A 22855-nucleotide genomic window follows, 5' to 3' on the forward strand; every position below is an offset into this window, starting at 1 on the left:
CGCATATCCCTCTCTCATACACACAGATACATACAATACAGCATTATACAACTATTATAATGTTGGGGAATAAAATAAAAAAGACTTTACACAAATACACATGGATACTATAGACTACAGGATCTGTAGTTCTTGTTTAAGCTTACTTTTAAATATATTTAAAGTGGAACATGATTTTGTATATCATTCCACATCACTGCACCTTGATAAACAAATGAGAATTTGGCAACAGAGGTCCTACAGAAAGGAAGTCTTTATTTCTTCTTGTGAGATGTGCATGATAATGAGAATTAAACTCAAAATAAGTTTGAAAAAAATTAGGCAAAGATAAAGAAGACCAATTACTTTGTACATAAGAACCCCTGTTTGATACTTGTTGACCTCATAAATTGTGAGTAGTTGCAGTTGTTTAAATAATGGTTTGGTTGGGGCTAAATAAGAAGAGTTTGTTGCAATTCTTACAAAGGATTTCTGAGCTCTATGGATTGTTTGTAAGTAAGATGGGTAAGTGCTGTACCAAATTATATCGCTGTAAGAGATGTGAGGATAAATTAAACTGTAATACAAAGTTAGTAATGTGCTCTTTTTTAATTGTTTTTTTTAACCCTTTTTATAATGCCCAACGATTTTGAAACCTTCTTGCAAACAATTACACAATGATTCTTAAAGCAGAGTTTCTCATCGATATTGACACCTAAGAATTTCACTGATGAAACTTGTGCAAGTTCATTGTTATTGATACAAATCTTGGTTCCGTCTGAAATGTTTTTGTTCTTATTTCTAAAAATAATGAAGTTAGATTTTTTTGACATTGAGTGATAGCTTGTATAACTGAAACCAATAGGAAAAATGGATGAGTCCAGAATTTGCTTTATCAATAAGGGAATCAAAATTCTTGTCAGTGACGAAGAGATTTGTGTCATCAGCAAATAATATAGGTGACAATAAACTGGATGCATTTGCAAGATCATTCACATAAATCAAAAACAACAAGGGTCCTAGAATGGACCCTTGTGGAACACCACATTTTAGTACAGCCAGCTGAGATCGATACCATTGAAAACTACAAATTGCTCTCTGTTGTTTAAGTAATTCTCAACCCATTGTATAACCTGTTTTTAAGACCATAACATGACATTTTTGATAATAAAATTTTGTGATTCACTGTGTCGAAAGCCTTTGATAAATCTAAGAAAATGCCTAAGGTATATTCATTTTTCTCCAGTGCAGCTGTAATTTTTTCTCTAAGGTACAAAAGAGCCATATATGTAGAGTATTTTTTTCTAAAGCCATACTGATGTTCGAACAAGATATTGTTGTCATCTAGATGTTTCATGATTCTACTATATACCAGCTTTTAAAGAGATTTTGAAAAACAAGGTGTGGTATCCTGACGTAATGGTTTCACCCATAAGTTGGTTTAGCCCAGACTCTTGATAATGACGTCAGATACGGTACCTGTCAGTTCATGTATGCAACCCCCAAATGGAAGTAAACAAAACTTCAGCTATAATGTCATTGTGTGGACATTCAGTTCTTTCTGCTAGACACTAAGAGTGACAGGCAGAATAGAAACATTACATGGTGTCAGAATTTTAAGCTTATTTTGGAAATGTTTGGAATGGACAGTTCGGGCGTTCCAATGCCGAGAATGGACTGGGACTCGTCCAATCTACCCGATGCATGGAGGAAGTTTCGCCAGCATGTGGAGTTAATGTTTTCGGGACCTTTGTCTGCAAGAACAGAGGAGGCGAAATGCAGCTACCTACTCCTGTGGATAGGAGAGAAGGGCAGAGATGTCTTCAATACGTGGACTCTGACGGTAGACGAAAGGAAGGTACTGAATACGTACTATGCAGGTTTTGAAGCCTATGTTATACCCAAAACTAACCCCATTTTTGCACGTTATACGTTCCACAAACGAATACAAGGCGACAGTGAGAACTTTGATCAGTTTGTAACAGAGCTTAAGCTGCTAGTGAAGGACTGTAATTACGACAAAAGTGACGAAATGGTCCGAGACAGAATCGTGGTTGCCACTAACTCAGCAAGAGTGAGGGAGAAGCTGCTCTGCTACGGTCCAGATTTAACGCTGGAGAAGACGATTGACATCGCAAGATCACATGACATTTCCCAGCAACAACTAAAAACAATGGGATATGCGACTGTGAGTGGAGCTAATCAGTCTGTGCACGCAGTTAGCAGCAGGAGACCATTCAAACCGGACCAAGCACGTTATGGTCGCAAAACAGTGAGCAAGGCTGACGTCATGCAGGAGGAATGTGGAGCATGCGGGAGAGAGCACAGCCGTGCTCAGGAATGTCCAGCTAAGGGACGTCAATGTAACAACTGCAACAAATTCAACCACTTTGCCAGGATGTGCAGGTCAGCACCACAGCGACGTCAGATCAAGCCACAGGCAAAGAGGATGCATGCTATATCTGACACTGGTGAGCAGCAAAGTGATGATGATGAACTGTACATTGACACTATAACAAAACAGCATGCAAACACAGACAAAGAACAAGCCTTTGCAGAATTACAAATTGGAAAACAGAGGCACAAGCTCAAATTTTAAATTGACAGGTGCTCAGGCTAATGTGATACCAGCCAACACATTCCATGAGCTATTTGGAAATGTAGTATTAAGCCCGCAGGCCAGCAAGCTCTCAGGCTATGGTGGGCATGTGCTTACTGTAAAAGGGGCCTGCAGGCTAACATGCAGATATAAAGAGAAGACAGTCATGCTTGACTTTGATATAATTGATGCCAATGCTCCACCTGTGTTGGGCATGAGAGCATGAGAGCATGTATAGACCTGAATTTGGTCAAAATAATCCATACAGTCAATGCACAGCCCAAACCACACATGAACATCATGGATGAATATGCAGATGTGTTTGAAGGCATTGGACTGTTTCCCGGTGAGTGTACCATTCACCTCGGACCTGACGTAACACCAGTGGTGTGCCCACCTCGCCGCATACCATACGCCCTACGTAGTCGGCTCAAAAGTGAGCTGGATGAAATGGAGAAAATGGACATAATCCAGAAGGTCACTGAGCCAACAGACTGGGTCAATGCACTGGTGGTTGTAGAAAAACCCAAAAGGAAAAAGCTTAGGATTTGTCTAGATCCCCGCCCCCTGAACAAAGCCATCCTGAGACCCTACTACCCGCTCCCTGTTCTAGATGACATTACCCCAAAATTAGCGGGTGCACAGTATTTCAGTGTGCTAGACGCCAGGTCTGGGTACTGGAATATAAAACTCAGCCATGAGTCATCCGTTCTCACCACGTTCAACACCATCTATGGCAGATATAGGTTCAATAGACTCCCATTCGGAATCATATCTGCACAAGATGAGTTTCAGAGACGAGTGGATGAGGCCTACGAGGGACTCCCGGGCGTCGCCGCCATTGTCGATGACATCATTGTGTATGGCCGCACGAAAGAGGAGCACGATGCCAACCTGCGTGGCATGCTGGAGAGAACCAGACAGATAGGAATAAAACTGAACAAAGACAAGAGCACCATCTGTGTGACAGAGGTGAACTACTTTGCACACACACTGACACGAGACGGTGTCAGACCTGACCCCAACAAGGTTTCGGCGATCAAGGACATGGCCACAGAGTAAAGCAGAGCTGGAGACAATATTGGGCATGATCACGTACTTGTCAAAATTTGCCCCCAGACTCTCAGAGGCAATGGCCCCGCTCCGTCAACTGTTGAAAGAGAGCAGTGAATTTGTATGGGACTCGGACCATGATGTTGCTTTCCAGCAAGTGAAAAGCATTTTAACACAAGAGCCAGGTCCAGTACTTGCCTACTTTGACCACACAAATGATGTGAAACTGCAGGTTGATGCCTCCAAATATGGATTGGGAGCAGTCCTACTGCAGCAAGAGAAACCAGTCGCATACGCGTCCAGAGCACTGAATGAGACTGAAGTCAATTATGCTCAGATCGAAAAGGAGCTGTACGCCGTGCTCTTTGGATGTAAGCGATTCCACCAATACCTGTACGGACGCCAGGTGATCGTCGAGTCAGACCACAAGCCACTGGAGACAATAATGCGCAAACCCCTTGCAGCTGCACCGCCGAGGCTCCAACGCATGATACTTCAGTTGCAAAGATATAGCATTAACATTGTTCATAAGCCTGGAAAGCATATTCCAGTGGCAGACACACTATCTAGGAAGCCGCTAGCGTGCTGTGATGACTCACTGAGTGAGGGCATGGACTCGCAAATACACTCAGTTGTAAGCAGTGCGCCTGTGAGCGACCGGAAAATGGAAGACATCAGAACTGCTACAGCCAAAGACGAGCAGCTCTCAGCCTTGAAGAAGATCATCCAATCAGGGTGGCCAGACACTGCAAGACAATGCCCCTCTGCCATCACTGAATATTGGAACCACCGGGATGAAATAACAGAATCGAATGGCATTCTGCTTAAAGGTGAGAAAATCATTGTGCCACACTCACTCAGAGGTGACATGCTGTCACGCATACACACAGGCCACTTCGTCATGGAGAAGTGTAAGCAGCGTGCAAGAGATGTTCTATTCTGGCCAGGGATGTGCAAACAAATAGAGACACTAGTTGGATCTTGTAGCATTTGCCTCGAACGACGCAACTCCATCCCCAAAGAACCAATGCTGTCACACCCCATTCCAGAGCGACCTTGGCAGGTGATAGCCACTGATCTGTTCAAATGGAACAACACTGACTATATAGTTGCAGTTGACTATTATAGTAGGTATTTCGAGGTAGAAAAAATCACTAGCCTCACATCCACCGCTGTGATTCAGAAACTCAAGGCCATGTTTTCCAGGTTCGGGATTTGTGAGAAATTGCTCAGCGACAATGGACCGTGCTATAGCTCACAAGAGTTCAAGAACTTTGCGAATACATGGGATTTTGAGCACATCACAAGCAGCCCCCTGTACCCGCAGAGCAACGGGCTGGCTGAGAAAACTGTGCAAACAGCTAAAGCCATCATGGACAAAGCACATGCACAGAGGTCAGATCCATATCTCAGCCTGTTGGAATACCGAAACACACCAGTGGATGGATTCAAGTTACCAGCACAGCTGCTGATGAGCCGATGTTTGCGCTCAATCCTTCCAACCACTGAGAAACAGCTGCGACCAGAACTTGCCTGTCGCTGTGCAGTTCTAGGCAGACGAGAACTGTGCCAAAAACGACAAAGGCAATACTACGACAGAAATGGCAAACCACAGCCTGCACTGCCAGTAGGAGCCACGATCCGCTTCCAGCAACCAACAGGGTCGTGGAAACCCGCCACAGTCGTCGGACCAGCAGGGACCCAGCGATCCTACAACATCATCACGGATGAGGGCCACACGCTCCGGCGCAATCGGCGTCACCTCCTACAGACCACGAGGGAGATACACGTCACGGAGTGGCAACGGATGGTCAACAGGTCGAGCCTCAGGCCACTGAGACTGTACAGCAGACTGTTGAAAATTCCCCAACTGTGCCACCACAAGGCATTACTACCAGGTCAGGCCGCTTAGTTAAGCCGAGAGACATTCTAGACCTGTGACTATTATTACACTGATGTTGTTAAAAAAAAAAGAAAAAAAAATTTGTGATAGATGTGATTTGCACTTATGGTGTTATATGGTGGTATAATTATATGGTGTTATAATTAAATGCACTTATTTTAAAAGAAGGGAAATGTGGTATCCTGACGTAATGGTTTCACCCATAAGTTGGTTTAGCCCAGACTCTTGATAATGACGTCAGATACGGTACCTGTCAGTTCATGTATGTGTAACAGAGGCAACTCGCCCCTGCCACGAATTCGACCATGCCTTGAGTGGGAGTCGAACCCCAGGCGTCCGCACTGCGGGCGACATCACAAACCGTGGCCAAGAAAGGAATTCCCTTCTAAGCGCTCAGTTTGGATGCCTCTGGGGAGTGAGTTTTACACCCGTTACACTCACCCCCCCTAAACTCACACCACCCAAGGCATCCGGGTCTACGGCACCAGTGTAACAGAGGCAACTCGCCCCTGCCACGAATTCGACCATGCCTTGAGTGGGAGTCGAACCCCAGGCGTCCGCACTGCGGGCGACATCACAAACCGCTGCGCCAAGAAAGGAATTCCCTTCTAAGCGCTCAGTTTGGATGCCTCTGGGGAGTGAGTTTTACACCCGTTACATATGCAACCCCCAAATGGAAGTAAACAAACCTTCAGCTATAATGTCATTGTGTGGACATTCAGTTCTTTGCTAGACACTAAGTGACAGGCAGAATAGAAACATTACACAAGGTAGTATCGATATAGGACGATAGTTTGAGAATACAGAGTGGTCATCAGCTTTAAACAACGGTATAACCTTGGCAACTTTGAAGGCTTGAGGGATAGTGCCTGATTCAAGGGACATGGAAAAAATGTATGATAAAGGATCAATAATTGAAGATGCAACCTTTTTGATCAAAGAGGCTGGAATTTCATCATGGCCAGGAGAAGAGTTTTTTAGGCTCATAATAATATCAAGTACTTCTGACTTCTGAGGTCTTTACAGGCTCAAAAGCATTTAGAGAAGCATACTCTTTACTTATAAAATTAGTTGGAGAACCATGAGCATTGCCTATATGTTTTGCAAGACATGGTCCCACATTCACGAAGAAGTTGTTAAAACTATTCGCAATTTGGGAGGGCTCTGTTATCTTATCCGTACCATCCTGAAATTCAGTTGTGGATGGAGAAGAGGAGTGTCTCATATTGAGTAATGTTCTCAGGGTGTCCCATGTCGATTTAATATTGTTTGAAGAGTTAATAAATTGGTCACTATAATAATCCCGTTTGGCATTTCTAAGAAGATGATTATGTTTATTCCTATGTGTCTTATATGAAGCATACTTTAATGGAGTAGGACTTTGTAAATATTTTTTTATATAATTAACTTTTCTTTAGAGCAGATTTTCTAAGTTCAATGGTGAACCATGGTTTGTTCAAGTTTGCAACGTTTTTTGTTACGGTTAGTTATAAGAGGAAAACATTGGACAAAAATTTTATAGAATTTGGTATAAACATTATTATAAGCTGTATTTGTATTTTGCACCTCGTAGACTGTTTCCCAGGACAATTCTGCCAACATCTCTCTGAAGTTGATAATATTTATATCATTGAACCTTCGAAATGAAGACCTCTTTGTTTTAGACATAATTGACTTGTCATGGAGAATAGAAAGTTGAAAAACAGGCATATGATCGGAGATATCAGTATAAAGAATGCCGGATTTTACAACATGAGGGAATGCATTTGTAAAAATATTATCCATTAGTGTAGAAGATGTACGAGTTATTCTTGTAGGCTTGCTAATTAAAGGATAAAAGTAATTGGAGGACAGTATGTTTGAGAGGTCATCTATGTGGTGGTTTATTTCCTCATTTAGAAGGTCGATATTAAAATCACCTAGTAAAAACACATTTTACTCTCCTTATCAACTTGTTCCAAGATATCTAATAGACCTACTTTGAACGTGTTGATGTCTGTATTAGGAGGACGATATATACAACCTACAATCATTATTTTATTCTCATTCAGAGCAATAGATTGAACCTCTAGAAAAACAGATTCACAGTTGCAGTCATGAAACTTCACTTCAAGGTCAGATCTCTGTTTAAATTCCAGACCCTTTTGAACATAGAGGGAAACTCCACCACCTCTGCCTTCTCTACACCTATGTGTGGCTGTATAGTCTGTGATTTCAAATAGCGAGGTAATTTCCTCTGTAAGCCATGTTTCAGTTTGTGCTATAATTGAGAATACATGGTTCAGTGATGAGAGATAATGGTAGAAATTGTCATAGTTTTTGGGAAGACTTCTTATATTTAGATGTAGAGTAGAAAAGATGTTGGTCATATTGAAGGCTGAAATAAAGGAGTTCAAATGATTTTCAGAAAAATAATCACATGAAGATGAATCATGAACAATATCATGCGAGTCAGCCTTTGTAGATACATTTCTTTTTGACAAAAATAAGTCAGGATTAAATGAATTATTATAGTCCCCGTCATCATTTTGGAGTTGCAATGAATGAAAAACATTTATTATTGTTACATTAGATTGAGGATTATCAGGAGGATTACAACATGAGATCATTCCCCTTTCATCGTGTGAACACTGGGCTTGTTTAGACATGAGATATCATGAGTGAGTGGATACATGGTTTAGAAAGCCTTGGGCGACAGTTTATTACTTCTACTTATTAGAGCCGTTTTGCTGTTCTCTCCTGGGTTGCACGATGATGAGTCTATCATATTTCAGATAGGCCCATTCTCCCCTTGCTCTTGCAGCTCTCATCTGGGGTAGAAGTTCTTTACGTTTTTGGCGCACAGCATCCGAGAAGTCTTCATTCATATAGATGTTGGTGCCTTTTAGATTGTTAGCTTTTGAGAGAATTGCCTGTCTATCTTTATACCTGAATAACTTCACTAACATAGATCGTGGCCTCTTGCCATCACCATCAGCTGATGGCCTTCCAATACGGTGTGCTCGTTCTATTTCTATATGCTTTTGATCTATTTAAATTTTTTCACTTAAGATTTCTCTGAATTTCTTTTCAGAGTCTGACCCATTTTCGTCAGGTGATTCAGGGATGCCGTCAATGACAATGTTGTTTCTCCTGGACTGGTTTTCTAGATACTCAACTTTGTCCAGCCAGCGTTTGATTTCAGCTTGAAGAGCCTCAGAGTTGGATTGAAGGTGTTTAATAGCACCAGTGGTCTCAGAATTAAGAGTGACCTTCAATTCATCCACTTCTCTCTGAGAGTATTCAAGGCTCCTTTTAACCTCCTGCATTTCTCTAGACAGATCATCAATACGCTTATTGCTTGAGTCTTGAACCTCTCACGCCCAATCACATTCTCATGATGAAATCAAGTATAATATCTCCCTCTCCAGGTGAATTTGTGAATCAGGATCTATACCTTTGCAAAAGATGGCGCCAGGTACAGTTTTTGGCAAATTAATCTTAGACAATGTGGAAGAAGGAGTACCTCCTGAATCTTCAGCACCGACAAAAATGGCAAAAGGACACAAGAAACACAAAGATGAATGACCAGTGTTTCCCCTGGTCCCGCCGACAGGGACCCCTTTGCTTGCTTTAATCACAGTAACGTTGGCGAGCTAGCTAAATTATATAAAAACGAACTGGATAGTTCATATAAGCCATTCTCCCTTTCTGTGTGTGGGTGTGTGTGCGCGCGTGCCCGTCCCAACTCTGGTCTTTGGAAAGTTTGATATTTACTGAGGATGGCCAGATAATGTTGATATTTAAACTTAAAAAATTATTATACAGAGAGAAGCTTCAGCAAGTACAAAACGCTGCTGACCGACAAAAGAAAATCCTCACTGAGGAAAACACAAAGGCCTAACCATCATGTATCACAATGGGGATGTCAGGCAGAGATGGGGAGAAGCATGAACCTTTAAAGGACATCTCTTTGAAATAAATTAGAATTCATAGGGCCCTAGTTAAGGTGAGTTAGTAAATTCACTCTGAAAATCTGCTCCGCTCTGATAAACTGACTCTTTGGTCAGAGCGTCCAGTGTGCACTCTGAGCCCTCAGAACTTCAGAACAACTTGAGTGCGCTCGCTCTGACACTGGTTGTAAATAGTTATGAGTGTTGTATGTGCCTCCCTGTATTGTAAATTGTCACTACTGTATGTATAATTGTAAATAAGTTAATTTATGTGTAATTGTTTCATTTCAGCTCAGTGTAGAGAAATGCACCAATACTAACAACCGCCTTACTGCACGTGTCTATGACGACACTGTTGACACCACGTATCCGTGACAGGCGCGCCCCACGACAACACTAGTCATTTTGGGGGGCCTACCACCCCCCCTGAAAAAAATCCTACACTGATGACATTGTCATCCTTCAAGAGGATAATTCCCCCCGAAGTCGATGGAGATTGGCAAGAGTAACAGAGGTGTATCCTGCACCGATGGAAGAGTCTGAAAGGTGAAGCGGTTAACACATTCATGGCCAACCACGTATAAATATGTGTTTTGGCGCCATGCTTAACACTTTGACTGCCACTCACGGCTAATCTCGGGTTTACGATAGTTACGTTGAAAGCCACTCACGAGATTTCTCGGAATTTTATTTTTAATTTTTTTTTAGCGATCTGAAATCATATTGCATCACGCGAGCCTACCCTAGCCTACCCAAGGGCCGCCGGCGATCAGATGTGAAAAAAGCGCCCCCTATTGTCTCCCAGATGGTAAATGGTAAATGGAATGGACTCAATGAAAATGGATGGGGGAAAAAAAATATTCCAGTCCACATTTTCCAGTCCACTGATGCAGCCTGGGTTACCAGAGTTCATTCTGGATCCTCTGAGCCCCGCTGATCATGAGTTCTACTGTATACACGTTAGATCTATACACTTATCGATTTTTTCAAATGGTGATCAGGAATTGGAATATACCATTTGGATACCATCTGATGTCAGGTAAGGAATCTATGTTATCAGTGTTAGGATAATCAGACTTGTTTTCGAGGAGATATAAGCTTTTTTTCTGATATGTGCTCTATCGGTTTCACTGTAAAATCCATGAGGAAATGAAAACAGCTATTATCAGCGTGCGCCTCAAATGTGCATGCGTGCACTAGGGCTGCACGATTTTGGGAAATAATCATATTGCGATTGCGATGCGATTATACATTTTTTTTACAAGAAGAATGTTGCTGCTTTCTGTAGTCGGGTCCCAACTGCAAAATTACTGTATTACCCTGTATTATACACTTTTACTATCATGTAGACTATTCTGCTTTGTGTTTACATGTGATGTATTGTATACATGCACATTTATTATGTTCTTGTGTGATGTATCGCACATTTTATTGCTGTGTGATGTATTGCTAATGTTATTGCTGTCATCTTGGCCAGGTCTACCTTGCAAAGGAGATCTTGTATCTCAATGGGACTTCCTGGTAAAAAAATAAATAATTTTTTTTTATTGCAGGCTTGGCGATTTGATAATTGCATCATTCCAAATCGCGATTTTGATTAAAAAACGATTAATCGTGCAGCCCTAGCGTGCACGTATACTATTGATCATCTAGCGTTTATTTGAAAACGATTCATAAATAGGCCGACAAATATCAACGTTCTGGAATATTCCAGTAAAAGGCGATTATCACAGAATGGGCTGTTTTTCACCTGAAAACGGGCGCTTTTCAAAATGCTCTCAAACGGAAATGAAGCGATAAAAAACCAATCTGCCTTGAAAACACTGACTGGAAAATTATTCTTTGATAAGCGACGGGCAGATTAGACACATAGCCATAATTTAAAACATAGATTAGGCGATATTAACGTTAACATTGGCGCCGATGGTGGCATTCAAGCACTAAGTCGTGCGCCCCCTGGTGGCACTGAAAGTGTTAAAGGGCCAACCACGTATATACGTGGTAAACTCGTATTTGCTTTTATTGCATTTTAATATCCTACTCAATGTCATGGAGCAGCACTGCAGATGTACCCTACTCTTGGAATTCGGAAAAGTGCATTACCGGCCAGATCCTGGTAGTGGCGCTGTCTCGAGAATGGAGTACTCCTTGTTTTCTCGACCGGATATACATTTTTTTTCATTCAGGCCTACTTTTAGCTGTGTTAGCTACTGTTAGCCTGAAGCTATGCCTTCATCAGATCGCATGGAATACCTTTTGCGACGCCGAATTCAGTATGCAGTAAAGGAATATAGCATCAGCCAATGGACATATCGATCTACCAGATGCTGATCAATAAGTGGGAAATCCTTTTTGGGATCCAACCGGCCACAGGTAAGAACGATTTCACGTAGATTTCATGCTGATCAGGCCTTGTTAGCATAGCCAACCAGCCTATCAGTGAATGGGGCTACAATAACGAATGCCGTTATTGGTAATCAATAATCAGAAATGACGTCCCCCACCCCCCCCCCTTTAATGCATTCATGGTGGAACATGATACCGATCATATGCAATAATAATTTTGATTTTTATCTCTAGCTTGTGTATGGCCGAAACGCCAATCGATTTAACGTTATTAGCTTAGCGCCCTGTAACTCGTTTTGCAGGAATTATACCAGACCAATCCCATATAATGCTCATATTCATCACGCTATAAAATGGGAACGTATTGATGAAAAAAATAATCTTTAAGGCATATCGAAGGGAAGGTTTATAGTGTCAATTGACAATGAGAATGGACACATAGCAATAATTTTAAATATAGATTTAACTCTACAAACACCCTCATGCATAGTTAAACCGTGTTATGATAAACTGGCTTTATAGAGTGGGGCCCGTCTAATCCCTGTGGCCGTCAATGTGTTAATCAGCGACTCAACCCTAGACAATCAAGGTAAACGTAGTGCTAAGCCAGTCTATCTGGACAGGCCTCTACAAAAGACTGTTCTACTACTCCAAGCAGGTCAAGCTGCCTATTATGGTTTTTTGTTTTCATACATATTCAGTTATTCGTGTGAGATTGAATTGACCTTTCACAAAGCCACGCCCCTAAATGCCTGTTGTCCAATCATATTCGATCACGTGTGCGGCTCAATGTGGAGGTCCGACATCCGACAAGCTTTTCTTTGTGTTCATGCGTGCAGCGTTAACTTGGAATCCATTGCAAAAATGGTGAAGCGTTGTGCTTATGGTCTTTGCAAATCCGACAGCAGATATCCCATAAGCTTAGAGGGGGGGATGATATTTTACCCGTTTCCTAAACCGAAAACCCGAGAGGAGAGATGCCGACAGTGGATAAAGAAATGCGGCAGACCCCATGGCCAGCTGAATATGGCGAATATCAACAAACACAAATATGTTTGTTCCAAGGTAAATACGTGCTAACGTAGCTAGCTTACTATATATACTATATACTACTAGTATCCACAATGAGGAGAGCTACTAAATGGTAAATAGCTACTAGTAGCTAAGTAACGTTAGTTAGGTAAGGTTGGCCTTGTGTTCACCTGGCTAACTTGGGTACTAACGTTAGCTAGGTAAGGTTGTTGTGTTCACCTGGCTAACTTGGGTACTAATGTTAGTTAGGTAAGGTTGGCCTTGTGTTCACCTGGCTAACTTGGGTACTAATGTTAGCTAGGTAAGGTTGTTGTGTTCACCTGGCTAACTTGGGTACTAACGTTAGCTAAAATCACACAACTACAACTGTAAGCTGTGTGCTTCTGGTCGTGTTGACCATGTATATCACTTGATGCATAATAATGTCTGAACAGCTGAGCCCCTGTATTAGTCTACCTGTGGTCAAAGTACAAACAAGAAAGCCAACAGGCTCATTTATATTTTGCTGTCATCTTTGTAGCATTTTGTGCATGGAAAGCCTACTGCCGACTTCCCTAATCCTGTTGCACAAGTGGGCAACCCAACCCCCACAAAGGAACAACAAGGTGGATGCAGAAAGTCACCAAGGAAACGGTAGTTAACTTTAGACAAACTACAACATTTAATGCCTCTTGTGATTGTATTGTTTTATCCCAAAATAACACAAATTATGGTTGTACACTCATGAAAACATTGCAAGAGGCATCCACCTCCAGGACCATTGAGGAAACCCCAGAAGAGACTCTGTGTGTGATTTTCAATGGTGAGTAATGATTTTCAAGTTTCAAGTTGTTGTATACATATATACAATACAGAGTGAATGAGAAGTGTGTATGTTTTTCATGCCCTGTTTGCTTAAGCAGCAATTTAGCAAGTAATAAATTAAAGGTGTCATAAAGCTACGTGGGGAGAAAACAACTAAATTAACATAATGCCTGCATCGAGTGTGCAATAATTTTTCCCGATCCGATCTTTTGGCAATGCAGTAAAAAAAAAAAAAAAAAATGCAATCAAGTTGACCCTTAAGGTTTTTTTTTTATTATTATTTAACAGTATCCAACAATCCATTATATCCAACATGGATATATAGCTTCTTTTTTTCACTTATTGCAGCATTGGATCAAACTTCAAAACTAAATAAAAATAAAGCTCATCAGTGGTGCACCACAAAATAAATAAACTAATAAACTAAAACAAATTATGTGCAGAATAGTGCAATAACAAAGGTAGTGCAGTAACAGGTAGCTTGACTAGCTTCACAAGTTCAGTTACATTCAGTCATAAATAATAAAATATCAAATTCGTTTAGTGCAGAATAATTCTAGACTATGAACTAGTCTAGTTTAAAAAAAAAAAAAAAAAATCCTGATTCCGATCCTCTGAAAATCATGTGATCGGCCCCGATCTCCGATCACGTGATCGGATCGGGACATCCCTAGTTATTACATAGTGTAATTTACATTTTATGCTGGATTGTAAAAATCAAAGTAAAAAGCATCAAGCTTGCTCTTCATCTGCTCCCATTTAGCTACATTAAAGTGTATTCTTTGTAGGTGGTAGTCTGCTGCACAGTGAACATAGAAATCACACCATGACATACCAGTGAGCCCGAGCTGCCCTGTTATCTGGTAGTGATAATCGTGACACTCTTTTAGCTGGTAGCTGCCATCTGCCTGCTTTAAGAGGTAAGCACACTCAGTGAAGCTTTCCTTGGATGGACACTTAATTTCTAAAAGCCCATAGCTTGGACTCTCTCCTATTTCTAAGACCTTACGGTCAGGTGATGTACCGAGGTGTGGTGCCTGCGGACCACATGGATACACTTGGTTTCCTGTTAGCTTTGTGTATTGTGTTGCTGCTATGGGCTCTAGTGCTGTGCCCCTTTTCATGGCCTTGGTTTGTACTGATCCTTTGTACTTGAGGCTTACAGCAAGTGTTTCATGGTCTGCTCTCCTGGAGCAGATTCTTTTAAAGGTGCTTGATGTTAACCGATCAGATCGTGCAGTAAACCACAGGTTGTTTGTGTTTTGTTCTCTGGTGTCATATTCTAGGGCTATAGATTCGGGTAGGGAAATGGCCACTCTGTTGTAACTACGCGTGCCATTTTCATCCAAGACTGTGCATAGAGTTGTCGGCTGGGATGGTAGAGGAAACCCAGGGAAGTCATCTGGTTGACTGACAGGTGGCGCTTCAGCAGAAGGGGCTCCCTTGTTTAATAGGGGAAGCTGTAAAAAATAAAAGATGCGATCAAAATGCTATTAACATGTAAATATGTGTCTTTTTCAGAGACGGTGGTGCCACCCCTCCTTTCTGAACAACGTCAACTGGAAGGGGGACCAGAAGAAGAGCAGTCCACAGAAAGAGAGAAGAAATTAGAATTAGAAAATGGTAACCTGAAAGAGATGCTGGCTTTAAAGGAAACTGAGGTAGAAAGGCTGAAAGCAGACAATGGCACATTTAGAAAAGGAACTCTCACACCGGGACTTCTCCAAAACAGTGACATCCGCCAAATGTTAGCATACAGTACTGGGTTCACATATGAACGCTTCAACCACCTGTGCACAATATTTGGCATTCCAAGTGATCCATGTGCCACTCAAATAAATGTCCCCTTAAAATACGGAATGATTGGCAAGTTGTTGAAATGCCCCTGCGTAGCCAGCTGTTATTTGTTTTAATGAAACTATGCAACAATGAAGACTTGAAAAACCTTGCCTTTAGATTCAGCATAACCGTGCAAAGTGCAAGTAATCTTTTCAACTCCTGGATTCATTATATGTTCGACGTTTTGGGTGCAATACCAATTTGGCCTCACAGAGATGTCATTATGGCAAATATGCCAGACACCTACAAAACGGATTATCCATTAACATTTGCAATATTGGATTGCACTGAACTAAAAATGGAACGGCCTACCTCACTGGTGTTGCAAAGTCAGAGCTATTCCAGTTACAAAAGCACAAACACTCTTAAATCGTTAGTTGCCTGTGACCCCCGTGGTGCTGTGATCTTCTCTTCTGCACTTTTCACAGGCTCTATGTCAGACAAGGAGATAGTCAGAGAGAGTGGTATCATCCCACTACTGGAGAAACTGATAGAAATTGGCCATCTGCGTGAGCTAACGTTAGCTTCTAGCCACAATGCTATATTGTTATAATGGCATACTCCATTGACGTTAGCATGCAGCTAACAATGCTCCCGATCTTTTTTTAGACTAAACTATCCGCTCTTGGTGGTCACTTGTGTTGATGTTAGTTTTGTTTCATCAACAAATGACAGGCAGAACACAGTGAATGTATCCGTTTTGTTTATTGCACTTTTATTAGGCTTTGCTGAAAAAGAATTGCTGCATTGGGTAACTAGGCAAAAGATGGTGGCCGCCTTGTTGACATTTGCTTTGCAGGCACATTCAAGTTCTGATTGGTTGAAATTGCCTTCATGTTTGCCACCTACTGCCACCTACTGCTTTGGCAGTGTACTACATCAGTGTGCTCTGGTGACAAAAACGAAAAAAAAAACGAAAGTGTGACTCGGGGCGCACGACGTCGCTGCGAAACGCATATGACGACGCTACGAAAATGATACGAAAGGTGTAACCGCACCCTAACGATGATCCCTGGTGATCACAATAGATATAGCTAGAGGGCGAGGCTAATCACTGACACTATTGTGATGAAATAGCTATGTAACTAGGGCTGCAACGATTAGTCGACATAATAGACGACGTCGATTATAAAAAATCATCGACGAGGAATTGTTGTGTCGATTAGTCACTAAAAAGAATAAATAAAAAAATTATTCTTATTTTTTCTATTAGTCGACTAATCGAAAAACAATTATATATAAAAAAAAATCAAATAAAAAAAAATATATATATATATATATTTTTTTTTGCACTACCTATCTTTGTGAAAGTGGCTTCTCTGGTCCAGCCAGCTGAAGACTTCTTAGCTTAACATAACAGACCGACAGTAAGTTTGGGGGAACTAATGGGATAACTGGCGATGTTGTTTGGTCCTGACAAGAGTCTCAAAGCAACTCTGAGGTCATGCTCAATGTCCAATCTGTTCCTCTGCTCTGTCTTCAGCTGGACCAGAGCTGAGAAGCCACTTTCACAAAGATAGGTAGTGCAAAAAGATATATATATATATATATATTTTTTTTATTATTATTTTTTTTTTTTATATAATTGTTTTTCGATTAGTCGACTAATCGAAAAAACAAGACAGATTAGTCGACTACCAAAATAGTCATTAGTTGCAGCCCTATATGTAACGTTACAGTACATAGGACTCGAAATGTTAGCTTCTTGCTAAATCTGGTGCACCCATCTATTTGTTTAATGCAAATGATTGTCAGTACACACTGTCCTTTATAAACTAAAGGTGCCTAAATTATGCATTACTATATTTCATCACAATAGAACAGATATAGCTAGGCTACTTACATTGTGATAATGTCAGTAGTACAGGGCTCCAGACTAACTTTTTTCACCACCGTCGGTCCGTCGCAGAACCGTCCCGAAATACAGTTTTAACCGTCCCAAAGTGAATGTAAACCGTCCCAAAAGATTTAAATATATTTAATCTATCAACGTCGATTTGATCATATGGGGACATATTTTGTGCTGATAATGGCACAGAGGGTGAGACCAACTGTGTACCGTACCTATGGCTGGGCGATATAACAATAACAATAAATATCGCGATATATTTTAATAATCGATATCGAATATCGAAATTTTTCAGAAAATCGAAAAATCTTTTTTTTTTCTTTTTTTTTGACCTGCAACAGGGCAGCTTTAAAACCAGAGACAGTGGACAGACTTGTCTTTCTTGCCTGCAACTTAAAGTAATGGCTTTGCTTGTCCAAATGACAATACTGACCAAATTGAGATTTATTTTTCTCTTGTCCATTTATTTTGTTTGCTTTCTAATTTAAAATACAGTTTGAAACCGTCTGTACACAGTAGGCTATGTGTGCTAGCAGAACTAGACTCCAGTCACGAGTCACGGTGCACATGTGCGGTGGTTTGTCCACCAAAAAAGCGCCAAAAGATCGAAAATAAACGAGCAGAGCCAGAACTGTTCGACTCCCCTGGAGCCACAGCCAGCAGAGAAGCCGGTTTACTTTCGCTTTTAAACCAGCTGCAGCCTGAGAACTGGAGTGTGAGGGGATGTAACACTAAAGCTGGCGGCAATGACAAAGAATTGCTGCAAAATAAACATACATATGTTGTTAAAAAAAAATAAAAAAAATAATCGATAGAGAAATATGATAACATTATCATATCGTTATCGCAATGATTTTTTTCCATATCGCCCAGCCAATTGCAATGTTTGCAAGGAGGACATTTCGCGTGGAGGAAAAACTCATGAAGCAGCAGGAGGCGGAGTTTTCAGACTAACTTTTCAGATAACGGCAATTATTTGCTGTGTGACTGTGATTATCGTCGGCGTTTCAGACCAGAATGGAGCTAATCATTACGTAAGTCGAACACTGAATGTATACTAATGTGCAAACATATATTGAAACTTTTAATATGAATATATGAATGCACATATGAATGTAAATAACAAGAGCCGCCGCGCTCGCGCGTCGCGCCCCGGACTATAGGCAACAGAGGGGCTTCTTGCTCCACCAGTTTCTGACACAAATGCGTCAAAATTGATTACTAATGTGAAAGATCGGATCGGGAACGATCGGAATAGGTAGATAATTAAAATCACATGATCGGGATCGGATCGGGGGCAAAAAAAGGCGATCGGGACATCCCTAGACAGCACATGTTAATGAACATCAAGTACAAAATACAAAATGTAAACATGCAGGGTTGTAGCAAGAGCTAATTTACACACATGCACGCACAGTACAAATAAACATATATTTTTGAAAAAAAAAAAAAAAACTCGGTTACTTGAAATATTTTCACTGTGCTCCTAAATATTTTTGGGTGCTCCTAAATTTCTTTGTGTGCTCCTAAATTTTTTCATTTAGGAGCACCTGTGCCCCTAGTGAAAAAGGTTAGCGTAGAGCCCTGATTTACAACAAGCGTTGCATGGGTAAGGCTAAGAGAATAATCAAAGACTCCAGCCACCCAAACAACTGCCTCTTTGAACTGCCTCTTTGAAGGCAAGCGATACCGGAGTCTCATGGCAAGCACAGAGAGACTCAGAAGGAGCTTCTATCCCCAGGCCATCAGGATGCTCAATAACAAACAATCAAATACACTCACAGCACATACATCCACACGACACGCACACACTCACTTTAAAATAAACAACTCACTGCAGCACCCACTTTACCCACTTTAACACACTTTATATTTATTGATAAAGAGATTTGCACTACAACTCATACCTCATACACCTTACCCTAAATTGTACCTCATCCCATTTCTGCATTGTACTGCATATTGTATTGTAACTCAGTTACTTTTTCTACTCTGCATTGTATATTGTATATATGTATATTGAACACTTTTGTTTACATACTTATGACTTCTATTTTATACTTATTTTATACGTATCTATTTTTATCTAGCACACTCTCAGGAGCAAAACAGAAAGAAGCATTTCATATAAAAGTATTCTGTATTTTTGTATGACAACTAATAAATAAACTTGAACTTGGTTCGTTTGGGGCACAATCGCATAACCTGAAGCCTGACAAGATGGATTTTTGCAAGGTTAGCAAAAATCATGGTAATGCCAGCTTTATGCACAAGCAGGCACACAAGAATCTGGCTTTACACGAGTATGTTGACATGTCTGACTACCCTGGCAAGGCAGCTATACTGAGATACAATATTCACACAATAGTGGGTCAAGGATAGCGATCGGCTCCCACTCAAACTTTTTCTTTAACAGGTTGCTTGTGCGACACACAAGCCACTAAGCCAAAATGTATAAAATAAAAAAAGATCCAGTCATCATAAAATCTACAATATCATACAGTCACCTTGTACTATTTTGATTTGCTGAGACGGAACCAGTTAACCTGGAAGAAAATACAAGCAAAAACATTCTACACTTTAACGCACTTTAGCAAAGAGATTTGCACTACAATTCATACCTCATTGCACCTTACCCTAAGTTGTACCTGATCCCATTGCTGCATTGTGCCTCACTGTTACTCTTTTTTTTTTACTCTGTATTGTATATTGTATATATGTATATTGATTGACTGAACACTTTTTGTTTACGTACTCTTGACTTTTTCTATTTTATACTTTTTCTATTTTATCTAGCACACTCTCAGGAGCTCATACAGAAAAAAGCATTTCATGGAAAAGTATTCTGTATTTTACTATGACAACTATTAAAGCAACTTGAACAACTTAATGGTCATATTGCCTTTTAAATTAAGATTATGTACGGCGAGGGTAAAAATATCATGTTTTCCTTCATTGTATCTCCATTTACTCTGGAATGGTAATAGATGTGGGCTTACTTACACTTGATTCACATGTCCTACCTTGTTACCTATCAACGGAGACCAGAAACATGCATATAGGCCTTATGGTTCAGGAGCTATCATGATTCATTTGGGGCATGTAATTTCAGACAGGAGCCTGGTAGTGTTATAAAAGATGTGATAGCACACATTTGGAGGCACCTGCTGCATTGCTATCACATATTTTCTAGCAGTAGGGGTGAATACCTTCTATCAAATCTTTTCTAGCAGTAGGGGTGAATACCTTCTATCAAATCTTTTCTAGCAGTAGGGGTGAATACCTTCCCAAAAATCACTATGAAAGTTAGTCCCCCAAGATGGTACCCGTGGTCCAAATGTGGGGCCCTGGCTCACGGCCTAAGAAGCATTTCAGCAGCATAGCCTCTCAAGTAAAGTGACACAGTGGCTGAAATGCTCAACAGTTGAGATGTTCGGTCATTATTAGTAACGAGCTGAATAAACGCACATTTCTCTCTATACATTTCTTTCTGACCGAACGTCACACATTCTCACAGAACTCAGTAGTAGCATTAGCATTAGCATAGCAGCTTAGCTTGTTAGCTGCTCCAGCTAACTTACCTCTGGTCAAGGCCCAGTCTGGATGGAAAAGTGGCAGAAACGCCCAACAGATCAGATGTGCGGCCAGTAGATGAATACAAGCATATTTTACTGTAACAAAACGGAGAGGTCGACATGAACCGAGTGTACCTTTGTTTACCTGAACGACGAGACTCCAGAAACTGGGGGACCCTGATGGAAACAAGACAAACGTCTTTCTCAGGTCTGCATGAATGAATGAATGAATGAATGAATGAAAACTTTATTAACAGATTGCAGAATGGGTACAGTGCAGTACAGCTCAATACATACAATTGTTAAGGGGATGCAGACCAGAGAAAGACTTTCGTCTTGTTTCCACCAGGGTCCCCCATTTCCAATTCATCGTATATGACATACATGACATACAGATAGACAGTACTGCTACATCTATACATTTATGACATACCAGATTTGCAATTACAGTACTGTATTTGTGATACAAAAAGAGTCCAGAAAGAAAAGAGTATATACATTAGGCGTAGAAACTGTACATTGGATTGGGTAGGTGGGGGTGGGACTGTACATTGGAGGTGGTTGGGGGGGGGGGGGGGGGGGGTAGGAGTGGGGGGGGGGGGTGTTGGGTAGGAGTGGGGGGGGGGGGGGGTTGGGTAGGAGGGGTGGGTGGGGGACACTGTATAACTGTACAAACAACACTGTACATTGGATTATGGGACTGTACATTGGACTGTACATTGGAGGTGGTTGGGTGGGTGGGGGGGGGGGTGGGTAGGAGGGGTGGGTGGGGGACACTGTACAGCTGTACAAACAACACTGTACATTGGATTATTGACAAGACCATACTTGGTAATTTACTGTACATTGGCGGGGGTTGTGTTCGGACATTTACAGGGGCCAGTTTCGAGTTGCAGTCTCCCTTAGGTGTTTTTTGAGAGTGTTTTTGAAAGTGGGTAGTGATTCACATTCCTTTGCATCCCCTTAACAATTGTATGTATTGAGCCGTACTGTATTGTACCCATTCTGCAATCTGTTAAATAAAGTTTTCATTCATTCATTCATTCTACGTGTGTTTTAGTCAGAGAGGAGGAGGAGCTGCAGCTACTGCCGTCCCCAGAAGAGTGGGGTATATCTGCAGAGCCGCAAGCCCAACGTCTGGGCGGGGCTTCGGGGCTTGTACTCTGTTTGACTGTGCGTGGGCGGGGCGTCGGGGCTTGTACCTTGTTTTGCACTACTGCGCATGCGGATGAGGGGGGTGGGGGGCTCTCTCGCTCTCTCTCTCTCTCTCTCTCTCTCTCTCTCTCTCTCTCTCTCTCTCTCTCTCTCTCTCTCTCTCTCTCTCTCTCTCTCTCTCTCTCTCTCTCTCTCTCTCTCTCATTCATGAGTGGTGTTGTACTCTACTAATGGAGCGCTTCCAAACTGAGGGCCGGCCTGGACGCGTCTATTTTTTTTTACCAAAGGATTTCCAGTTCCGCATTCGCGTTCTGCAATCTGATTGGCCACTGACGTTTCTGGTCATGTGACATGTGCGCCCAATCGCGTGACGCCTGTGTCTTTGCCCATTTCCGCCTCGAACGGCATGCAAACTACCTAACGCCTAGTTTATCACTGGTTAAGCTTATAGGTGACTCTTTCGAAGTTGGTTAAGGTTAGAGTTTGGAATCAGGGCTGGTGTTCTATCGCCCTGCTCTAAGACAAACTCTAACCTTAAAGGATAACGCCAACATTTTGGGAAATTAGCTTATTTAACATCTTCCCTGGAGTTAGACAAGAAGATACATACCTTTTTTGTCTCTGTGCGTGCATTTAGCTTTGGGAACAGACGCTCCGTTAGCATAGCTTAGCTTCATCACTGGAAGTGAGTAGGGGCCGGAGCCCGACGTTCCCTTACTGTGTATAGTTTGATTGATTGATTGAAAAGTTTATTAACAGATTGCAGAATACACTCCAAATACAACTCCA

The sequence above is a fragment of the Notolepis coatsorum genome, assembly GCF_963971535.1.
Source record: "Notolepis coatsorum genome assembly, chromosome: 1".
NCBI lineage: Eukaryota > Metazoa > Chordata > Actinopteri > Aulopiformes > Paralepididae > Notolepis > Notolepis coatsorum.